This window comes from Populus euphratica, unplaced genomic scaffold (assembly GCF_000495115.2).
Source record: "Populus euphratica unplaced genomic scaffold, PopEup_1.0 scaffold92.1, whole genome shotgun sequence".
Classification (NCBI taxonomy): domain Eukaryota; kingdom Viridiplantae; phylum Streptophyta; class Magnoliopsida; order Malpighiales; family Salicaceae; genus Populus; species Populus euphratica.
Window position 1 is genome coordinate 214,944 of NW_011499974.1, and position 10,354 is coordinate 225,297.

The window sequence follows — 10,354 nt, forward strand, 5'->3', positions numbered from 1 at the left end:
GAAAATGAAGTTTTTTTTTGGTATTTTTTTTATATATAATTGCTATCTAAAATTTTATTTTACAAAATCAATTTTTAATTTATCATAAAAAAATTCCTTTTATAAATAGTTGGTATATGTGAGAATATGTAAAGCTAAAGAAATCTAAACACATAAAGTCATCTTAATTTGATTTAGAAGGATGACCAAAAAAAATTTCAATCCATAATAATCTTAGTATGAGCGAACAATTAATGCACCGCAGCATAGTACACATTTCCTTTCCCTAGGTTTTTGGCTTTTTCGTTGTAAATTATAATTATAGTAAAATGGGATATAATAATAGGCTTTCTTCTTGTTTGAGATGCTCTGCAAACATTTGCATAATTATGCCTGCAAAATTTAGTTGAGTTTTGTCACGCAGCTTGTGTTGCATTTTATGTCAAATGTTAATATTTTTATATTTTGACTATAATAATAAAATAAAAAATTGCTAATAACATGTTTTGTTAATTATATGTTTTGTTGAAAATAAATTTTATACATATTTATTTAAAAAATATATCAACATTCAAGAAATCCAAGAAGAAAACAAGGTGAAAATTTAGATTAAGTATTCAATTTAGTGCTCATGTAAATTTTTATATCATACTTGATAGTTTCATTAAAATACACATTTCACTATACAAACATTTAAAGGATCAATAAATCATTTAATAAAATAAAAAATAGATACTTCTCATTTAAGTTAATTTATCAAAACTGAAATTCTGCGTAAACCAATCACTATTTTGTATGACTAAATAAATCTGTTGACCACATATTCATTAGTAATGAACATCTTAAAATTATATTCATTAGTAATAAACATCTTAAAATTATATAAGAACTAGTCGATCAATTAACTTGACCAATCTAAACTAGTCAATTGTTTCAACTATCAATAAAGTTGTAATGACTATATATAAATGGTTAGTTTTTGCTATATACATATAAATATTCTAAATTAATATTTTAAAAATCTTTTAAACCAAGAGTTTCTTCCTTGACTTCTAAAAGTTTACAAACATTTTAAAATTATACAAGAACTAGTCGATTAAATAACTTGACCAATCTAAACTAGTAAATTGTTTCAACTATCAATAAAGTTGTAATGACTATATATAAATGGTTAGTTTTTGCTATATACATATAAATATTCTAAATTAATATTTTAAAAATCTTTTAAACCAAGAGTTTCTTCCTTGACTTCTAAAAGTTTACAAGTGTAATTTTCGATACCACAATTCATTCTTTTAATAGAGATTAAAACTCTTGTATCTTAATATCTCATAAAATAACGAATTTGAGTATAATAAAGTATTATTATTTTTGTAGACTTTTTTTCATTTAGAATATATGTGTGTGAGAGAGAGAGAGAGAGAGAGAGAAACCATATACAAAACGAGTTTGCAATTCTATTTCTTATTTTTTTATTTAAGCACTTTAATTATATTATTAGTTATTGTATTTATTTGAATTAATTTTTATTATTTGTTGATTTAGTAATATATCTAATTCATTTCTTATTTTAGGTGTTAAGGTTACCTTATTCTAGAACAACAACTTGAAGTATTTTTATTCTTATCAGTTTATACCTTAATGATAGTCAAGCAACTTTGTTAAGTTATTGTGGTTAGAAGCTAATGTACTTTGTCATCTACTACTTTTACTTAAGTGATATAAAAAGCTGGAATAATTTTAAATTTATGTAAATTTTTCTGTCATACTAAAGTCTTGTCATAATTTTTATTTGTGGGTTCATCCATGATATATTTGACACAAGATATATTTTACATTTGATTATTTTGCACCAAATGTGATGTGGGACAAAAAAATTAAGTGCAAAGAAAGAAGAAGCTAAGAAGAAAAAGCCAAAGAAAGAAAAAAAACAAAAGCAAAAAGGAGGAGAAGCTTGCAAATCTATAACGTTTAGTAATTCATCATAATTTATCTATGATGTCAGAAATTATGTCTAGATAGCAAAACTTATAACAATTAACAAGGAAAATAAATCTCAAGTCCAAAATAAAAATTCAAGTTAATTAAACTCAATAATGTAGGCTAAACACCAATCTTCCAACCAAAAAATAATAGGTTGTACTATTATCTGTCACCTATTATCATATGCATACATGAATTGTGCATAGAGATAAAGTTGAAATCATAAACAATTATTACAAGTAAAATCACCATACAAAAATAAATTTAAATCTATTTTTTTACTCCAAAATTAATCAATATCATAATATACTAGGAAAATTATAAGTGCATAATATTAAACATTTTAAGTGTGAGTAAAAACATTAAAAATAATGATTGATTAAAAAAGAAGGTGTTGATTTGTATAACTATGTTATGTGTTGCATTAAGTCGTTGACTAAAAATACAGTGTTGACCCTATATATAGAAGTGTATACTTGAGAGAATTTATGAATAAAGCATAGAAAATTGTATGCATGGGCAGTGCATATCGTTGTCTTTTAACTTAACAAAACTTGGTAAAATATTAAAGTATGTGCGTATTGGACACCTTGACGCAAGGGTCAGGGTGTAGTCGCTTAGGCTGAAGTCTGAACATCGTAGGTTTTTACATTTGTTCCTCCACAAGCCAAATGACAAGGCAATAAAGCAACAAGCATATTGTTCTCGTGGCCATGATCCAAATGATTATAATTCTTTTATATTTTAAACATATATGTTTAAAAGACTTAACTAGTGAAAGTAATGTTATCTTTTGTGTGTGTTGTGAAGTGTGTGCATGAGTTTTATTCATAATTTTTCTAACGTCTAGGAATGCATGGAATTGTTCCATGATCATTGATTCTTTCAAAAACAAGTAGGCATGGAGACATAGAGAAGGATCATTGATTTATTTGGAGATAAATTATGTGGAAACCTAAAGAACGATCCATGATCATATCATTTTCTTAGGTTAAGAAATTCACAGGATCCTAGGTTAAGATGGCAATAGAGGGTGTCCTCGATCGTATTTCTGGGATGGTGTTGAGTTGTGTATGTAAGAGGCTTTATTTATATCAGAAACGTGCTCCCCGATGAAAGTTCTGGGGGAATAGCTGCAGGTTCATTTCCCTTTCTCTGTTATATATGTGCTAGTTCAATCCTGGTTTCTGTTTCATGATTCAATTCCCTGCCACTTTCCCTAGGATCACAAATCATTTAAATGTAGCTCTCTTGATGGCTGCCAAGAAATTATTGCTGGAACTGAAAGAACTTTCCGCGTTTTTCCCATTTCCCTGTAATGCTGCAAAACAAATTCTTCGTTGAAGCATATGTGGGGGGAATATTTCAATTTTATCTGTAGACTATATGTATTCTTTCAGCCTACAAAAAATGAAAGGAAAAGAAAAGGCATCAAATGACAGGTAATGGAAATTATGAAACCCTACATGATATTACATGGCAACTCCATCAAATTATTCAACGGTTTCTCTCTTAATACATGCAGACATATATCTGCACAAATATCAAAGAGTAAGTTTAATGCATACTTGTCACATACAAAGATCATTGCAGAAGTAGGGTGTATTTCATCATAACCAGTATTTTTTTTTTATTGTTTATAAATTAATCGACTAAATTCAATTTATACATCATAACCAGTATTTTTTTTTTTTTATATAAATTAATCGACTAAATTCAATTTATAAAATTAAGAAAAATTATATAGATTACAAAAGAGGAGATGGAAAATCATAATTAGCATTGATAAATAAACCAAAAGAGAGTTAATTAACTAGGCACCTAACTAAAAGAAAAGAACATGCTTCCACTGATGCATGCTCAAGTACCGGACACAAATTTCATTAACCCATCCATGGATTTGCAAGCAAGAGGGCTATCTATATATATGGATCTTCGTTATTACTATATCTTCGTCTAGACCCTTTTCTTGATTTCTTTTCTATTTTGGGTCATTCACACATGCCTAAACCCTAAAACTAAACTTCATATGAACACTAAAGAGTATGGAAAAATTAATTCTGGATAGAAATAATGAAGATATATTGAAAACCTTCGTTGGCCAATTTTCTTCGAAATATTTATGATTAAATAAATAAGTGAAAGATAAAAGGAAATGTAAAATGAGGGATGAATTAACCATATACATTTCCCAAGAAAAACATACATATTAGGGTATCTTAACACTCATCCACGATAATTAAAATCCTGCAAGAACAACATCACGTACTGTGCAAAAACATAGCCAACCCTTTCTCTCTGACTGATTTGCACTTTTGACTTCGAAAACGAAAGTAAACCGACCTATATAGCATCGATCCCCATGCTTACATCATTTCCAGAGATGATGATGGGGAGGAAAACGATAGTGTGGAAGCTTATGGATCGATTGAGCGAATATATTGTCTTGTGTTATTGCTTGAACCATCCACTGATTAATAAATTTAGGGTGCATCAAATATCTGCAGGTTAATGATAATATATATGTAGTCTTGCTATGAGATCTAAGATCATGCAAGATTTAATAAGGGACTGGAGAGAGAAAGAGATATCATTGGCATATAAAAAGTGCTTAATGAATTGTTCAGTGCTAAATATTGTAGGAGTTGGTCAAGCAGAAGTTTATGAAGAAGACAAGAAGCTTAACAAAGGAGCTTGTCAATATATGAGTATGAACTCCTTTGCTATATCATGACTACAAACCACCCCAAATTCTTCAACAAGTTATATCGAACTAGACCGTAAACTTTCAGATAATTTGTGAAAACCAATTTATATCTGTCTTTTTTTCAGAATATAACCATGGTGTTCAATAATATATTACAAGAATTCTGACAGTATTATACGTGTTTATCATATGGATTCAGTAAATTAATTTGGGCATAACATAGAAGTTGATTGATAAAGATTAAAGGAAAAATAAGATAAATATGAAAAAATATTTCCATCAAAAGCACTAAGAAAATAAGAAATTTGAAGGATCATAAGAAGTGTGATATTGGCACGGCTCAATCAGATTAAAAGACCCAAAAATCGTAGTTTGGGAGATTTGATATGATTGAGCCATCCCAACATCCCCCACTTTCTCCACAGTACTTACCACATGACAAGATGATTGATCAAGATCCAACAAGCATTTACCACTTAATGTCCTTGGAGCTCGAAGCATTCAAGATGATCTGGTCTTTGATCAGAGGGGGCTCCGGGGCGGGGCGGGGAGGAGAACATAAGAGAATTGCGCTGGCAATCAATATGAAAGAGCACTCTCGATATTGTTGTATTTATTGAATATTATGGCTAGTATGCAAGGTAAAGAAGAAAGTGGAAAAAGTATGAAGGAGGTGATAGCAAGAAATCAAAATGGTTGAGATGTCAAAATCATTGCTTCATTTAGAAGAGTGATAGTATATATAAAATTTCCCCTTAGGTCTTCCCACAATTTGCTGAGTGCTTGATGACATTAGCACTACTTATACAAGAAAAAGGTTGCTCCTTTTCACACTAGTATTTTTCATTTTTAATGTTTCTACTAAAGATTGCTTGCTAGCTTAATTATAAATCAGATTTATTAATATAAAATCATGATCATGAATAATTTATAACAGCTAACCAGTTCAATAATGATTTAAATGCATCTTGCTATTTATTTAGAATCATATGAAAATTGACATTCAAATTAAACCTCGAAAAAAATCAAAGAATTTCAAGTAAAATTGCTTTTTTTTCAAATAGGATTAGATTATTCTTTAATGAGAGTGTTTAAATTTTTGTTGACCGATCAAGTTTTCCATGGCCATCTCTTAGATGCTCTTTTGCAACTTTCATTTCTAATCATCAATAAAATTTCAATCACATTAATTTATAACTTAATTTTTTATATTATAGAATGTATTTATATAGAAAATATTGTATATAATAAATATTGTAGACATACTCTTATATGGTAATCTTCACCATTGCTATTGTATATTGCCCTACATATTTATATAGAAAGGGTCGGCTAACCACTAGGTTAAGCCTCTTAATTATTCTCGACTTTGTATCAGTGCTTTTTGCCGTCAGAACATTTTTCTCCTTCTCTCCCTTTGTAATCAGCCTTCTCTTTGTTTGTTTTTTTTATTCCTACATGGATTCTACTATTGTTGCTGACTTCTCTCTCTCCACTAGTGGTGCAGCATAGTAGGCCAGCCATCCTCAAGTTGCTGCTGATGGCGTTTTTTCTCCCTTATGACAACCTCCACTTGCAGAGAATGTCTCTGATTCTTTCTCGTAAGTTTTTGTCGTTCCTTTACCTCTTATGGGAACACACATTCTAGCTATTGCTCCTTTATCAAACATCTATCTAGTTGTTTCGTTGAAAGTTACAAATACAAATTCTCTCTATTGGTAAATGCAGATGAAGCCATATCTCATTGGTCAAGGTGTTTTTGACTTTATTAATGGCCTAGTGTTGTGTCTTCCATCTCGTATTTTTTAAAGTTTTGTTGGTTCTTCCTCTACCATCAGCCTTTTTTTTCTTTGTTGGAAGCAACATGATCAACTTATTTTGAGTGCTTTTCTCTTCTTTCTTTTCGTAGATGTGTTACGTCTCGTGGTAGATTGTTCTACCTTGCATTGTGTTTGACACACCTTTGAGAAAACGTTTACCTATCTGTCTAATTCTCATATCATACACCTTTATGGCTCCTTTCGAGACCTTTAGCAAGGTGACTCGTTGGTTAGTATATACATGCAGCAAGCCAAATCATTATTTAATGAATTGGTTGCTGCCAGTTGCCCCATATCTTTTAAAGACTTGAATCTCTATGTGTTTTGTGGCCTTCATAGTGAGTTCAAAGATTTGGAAACGAGTCTTATAACCAAGGCAGAACCGTTGTCATACACTGATCTTCACAACCACCTTCTTACCCTATGAATTTCTACACAAAAACTCCTTCCATTTCATGGATGTCGCTCTCTCTTTGTTGTCTTCTTCTACTCTACCACAACAACCACCACAACTACCAACACCATAGTTTTCTACTCACCTTGCTATGTCTCATCACATCCCCAACTTTAGTCGTAACAAGGGTCGCTCTCGAGGTAATTGACATTCCAACAACAACCGCTACATTAACCACAACAAGGGTCAATATGTTACAGATTGACAGCCAAACAATTGGCAGCAACCCAGAATTTTTCAGTCATATAGCTCCCCGTTGTTCCTAGTTTCGCAGTAAGAACTACCAACCCTCTACTTACATTACTGTTAGGAATTTTTCTGTTACAACTTAGTTCCTAAACATAGATGCAAATCAACACGTCACTCTTAATCATTCTACACCCTACTTGATAATGGTTATTTGCATATTAATGATGGTAAGGGCATTGACATATCCCATATTGGACATACTACATTACCTTCCCCAAAACGCATTTTTACATTATCTAATGTTCTTTACGTGCCTCACATTACAAAGCCGTTGTTATATATTCAAAATTTTATCTTAATAATCATGTTTATTTTGAATTTCACGCTTTTATATTTTATATCAAGGATCTCATCATGAAGGAAGTTATCCTTTTCAGTCAGAGTAACGATGGTATTCATGTCCTCTCCAAGTCTTCTGCCATATCAGTTCCTCAAGCTTTTTGGTCTCTGTGCATCTCTATGACTGCCGACCTATGGCATTATCGTTTGGGTCATCCAACCCTTTGTATTTAAAATTTTGTTAATTTTTAGCAATAAAATTATATGTACTTCTAGATGTTCTCTTATTTAGTGTCAAGTTTGTCCTTTAGGCAAGTCGTTACATTTGTCATTGCGACCTATAGGTCACAAAAATTTTGCCCTACTTGATTTAATATTTAGTGATGTTTGAGGTCCTGCTCCTATTTTTTCTTCTGATAGCTTCTGTTATTTTGTTATTTTTTTCGATGTGCATACCAAACATATACGATATTATCCGCTTGTTGTGAAATTTGATGTATTTTCTACTTTTTATCTTTTTCAAACACTTGTTAAGCGTTAGTTTTCACTTAAAATTAAATCTGTTCAAACTGATTAGGGCAATGAATATCATAAATTAAATAACTTTTGTCAAACTATTGTTATTCATTATCGATTAATTTGTCTTCATACTCATGAACAAATTAGCACTGTTGAATGTCATTATCGACATATTATTGAAACTGACCTAACCCTTTTAGGTCAATTTAATGTACCATTGTGATTTTAGAACTATGCTTTTAAATCATCGGTATATCTTATTAATCGCATGCCTACTTTTGTTCTCCAAAATACATCTCTGTTTGAGTGTTTGTTTCGTTGTACTCCAAATTATAATTTTCTATGTACTTTTGGATGTCTTTGTTTTCCCTTTTTGCGTCCATATCATACTTATAAATTAGATTTTCGGTCCTTTCATTGTATGTTTTTAGGCTATAGCTTATCTCATCTTGGTTATTGTTGTCTTGATTTAGAATCTCATCATATTTATAAAATCTAAACAGGTAATATCCTCTTAGTATCTCCAACACAACTTACCCATCTTTCATCCTTGAACCCTCCTCCACTTTTGCAACATACTACTTACCAAATCGGCCCCAACAACAACTCTATTTTGCATTCTTTTGCACCACAACAGACCATTTATTTGCCCATAGATTCTGCTACCGCTTCATCACCATCCCACACTGCTATACTATTACCATATACTTGTCTTTCTCATGATTATTATGCAAAAATAGGTCCTTCATCACCAGATACGCATGCTCTCAAGTTTGCTGCAGTAGAGCAACCCGGTTTTGTAACAGAACATCCTAGTTTTACTGCAGCCTTACTAGTGTCTGCAATGCCGACCAATCCTTCCATTAACTTTCTGGCTGGTATACAGCTCTGTGTTGACCATTCCTCATATCCTCTCCAACACCTTCTAGGTATAGGCCTCACTTCTCCATGTCCAGCTACTCATCAACATCACATGGTCTTTCATCCTAGACAACCTAAGACAGTGTTGTCCACTGCCACTATCGCAACCTCTGCTGCCTTCTTCAGCTGGGTAGTTTCTCATCCCTCTCATAAGCCACTTGCTTTTAATGATGCTAATAGATATGAGGTATGGCATAATGCTATACTTGAGGAAATTTAGGCCTTACACACAAACAAAACTTGGATCTTAGTATTGTTTCATCCTTTCATGAATGTTGTTGGTAGTTAGTGGGTGTACAAGATTAAACACAGATTTAATGATAGCATCAAGAGGTATAAAGAACATCTAGTTACTAGAGGTTTCACTCAGCAAAAAGGTATTGATTACTCTGAAACCTTTAATCCTGTCATCAAACAAGCAATTGATAGATTAGTCTTTTCCATTGTCATTTCATATAGTTGGAAAATTCATCAGTTTGATATCTATAATGCCTTCATCAATGGTATTCTTGACGAGAAGGTCTACATTAAACAACCTCCAAGTTTTGTTGATTCTGCTCTCCCTTTCATGTGTATCGATTACATAAGTCTATATATAGTTTAAAACAGGCTCCTCGGGTTTGGTACACTAGTCTAAATGATTTTCTATTATCTATTGGTTTTCATGCCTCTAAGGTGGAAACCTCATTATTTATCTTTTTTATTATTGCTGATATTTGTTATCTTCTAGTCTACGTTAATGATATTCTGCTTATGGGAAGCAACTCTCTTATGCTTCAATGCCTCATACAGCTACTGAGCTCAGAATTTAAGCTTCACAACTTGGGTTCTATTCGTTATTTTATGGGTATTGGGGTTCAGTCTACTGATATGGGTCTTACGCTTCGCCAACATAAATATACATTTGACATCCTTACTTGGGTTGATATATTATCTTGAAAACCTATTGATACTCCTATCTCTACATCCAAAGCTACCATTCTGCCAAATCCATTATATTTTAATGCTACATGCTTTCATCAAATTATAGGTGTTTTTCAATATCTTATTTTTACACGCCTAGATATTTGCCTTGTTATTAATAAAATCTGTCAGTATGCATGCTCCTATAAATTCTTATTAGGCTGTAGTGAAATGCATCTTGTATTATCTTTGAGGTACGGTGATTAATACTTAAAAGTGTATTTTTATCATGGTTTTATATCATTATTTTGCACTTGAAGTATCAATAATTCCTTAACTAAAGCATGTTTTATAATAACATATCTAATAATATAAGATACATTTAATTTATGGTAAATATTCATTTTAAATGCAGGCCTATCACATAAATGAAAGAATTAATTAATGAATTTAAGAACTGAAATTGAAAGAACAAAGAGATAGCCAAACTCATAAATGAGATGTTAGTGCAGTCCAAACCGGAACACTATTCGGTAATTG

At 31.4% G+C, this 10,354-nt stretch overlaps 1 long non-coding RNA gene across 2 annotated transcripts; it reads right to left on the reverse strand.

Annotated features, from left to right (window-relative positions):
* Positions 1–2,864: 2,864 nt before the first annotated feature.
* Positions 2,865–5,366, reverse strand: LOC105139401 (uncharacterized). 2 transcript variants are annotated; one of them, XR_844969.1, is made up of 2 exons: positions 5,102–5,366; positions 2,865–3,275 (listed from the first exon to the last, which is right to left on the reverse strand). It is a non-coding gene; the product is annotated as an uncharacterized LOC105139401 (long non-coding RNA). The 2 variants fall into 2 exon arrangements; XR_844968.1 differs by having other exon boundaries at positions 2,865–3,283.
* Positions 5,367–10,354: the final 4,988 nt, after the last annotated feature.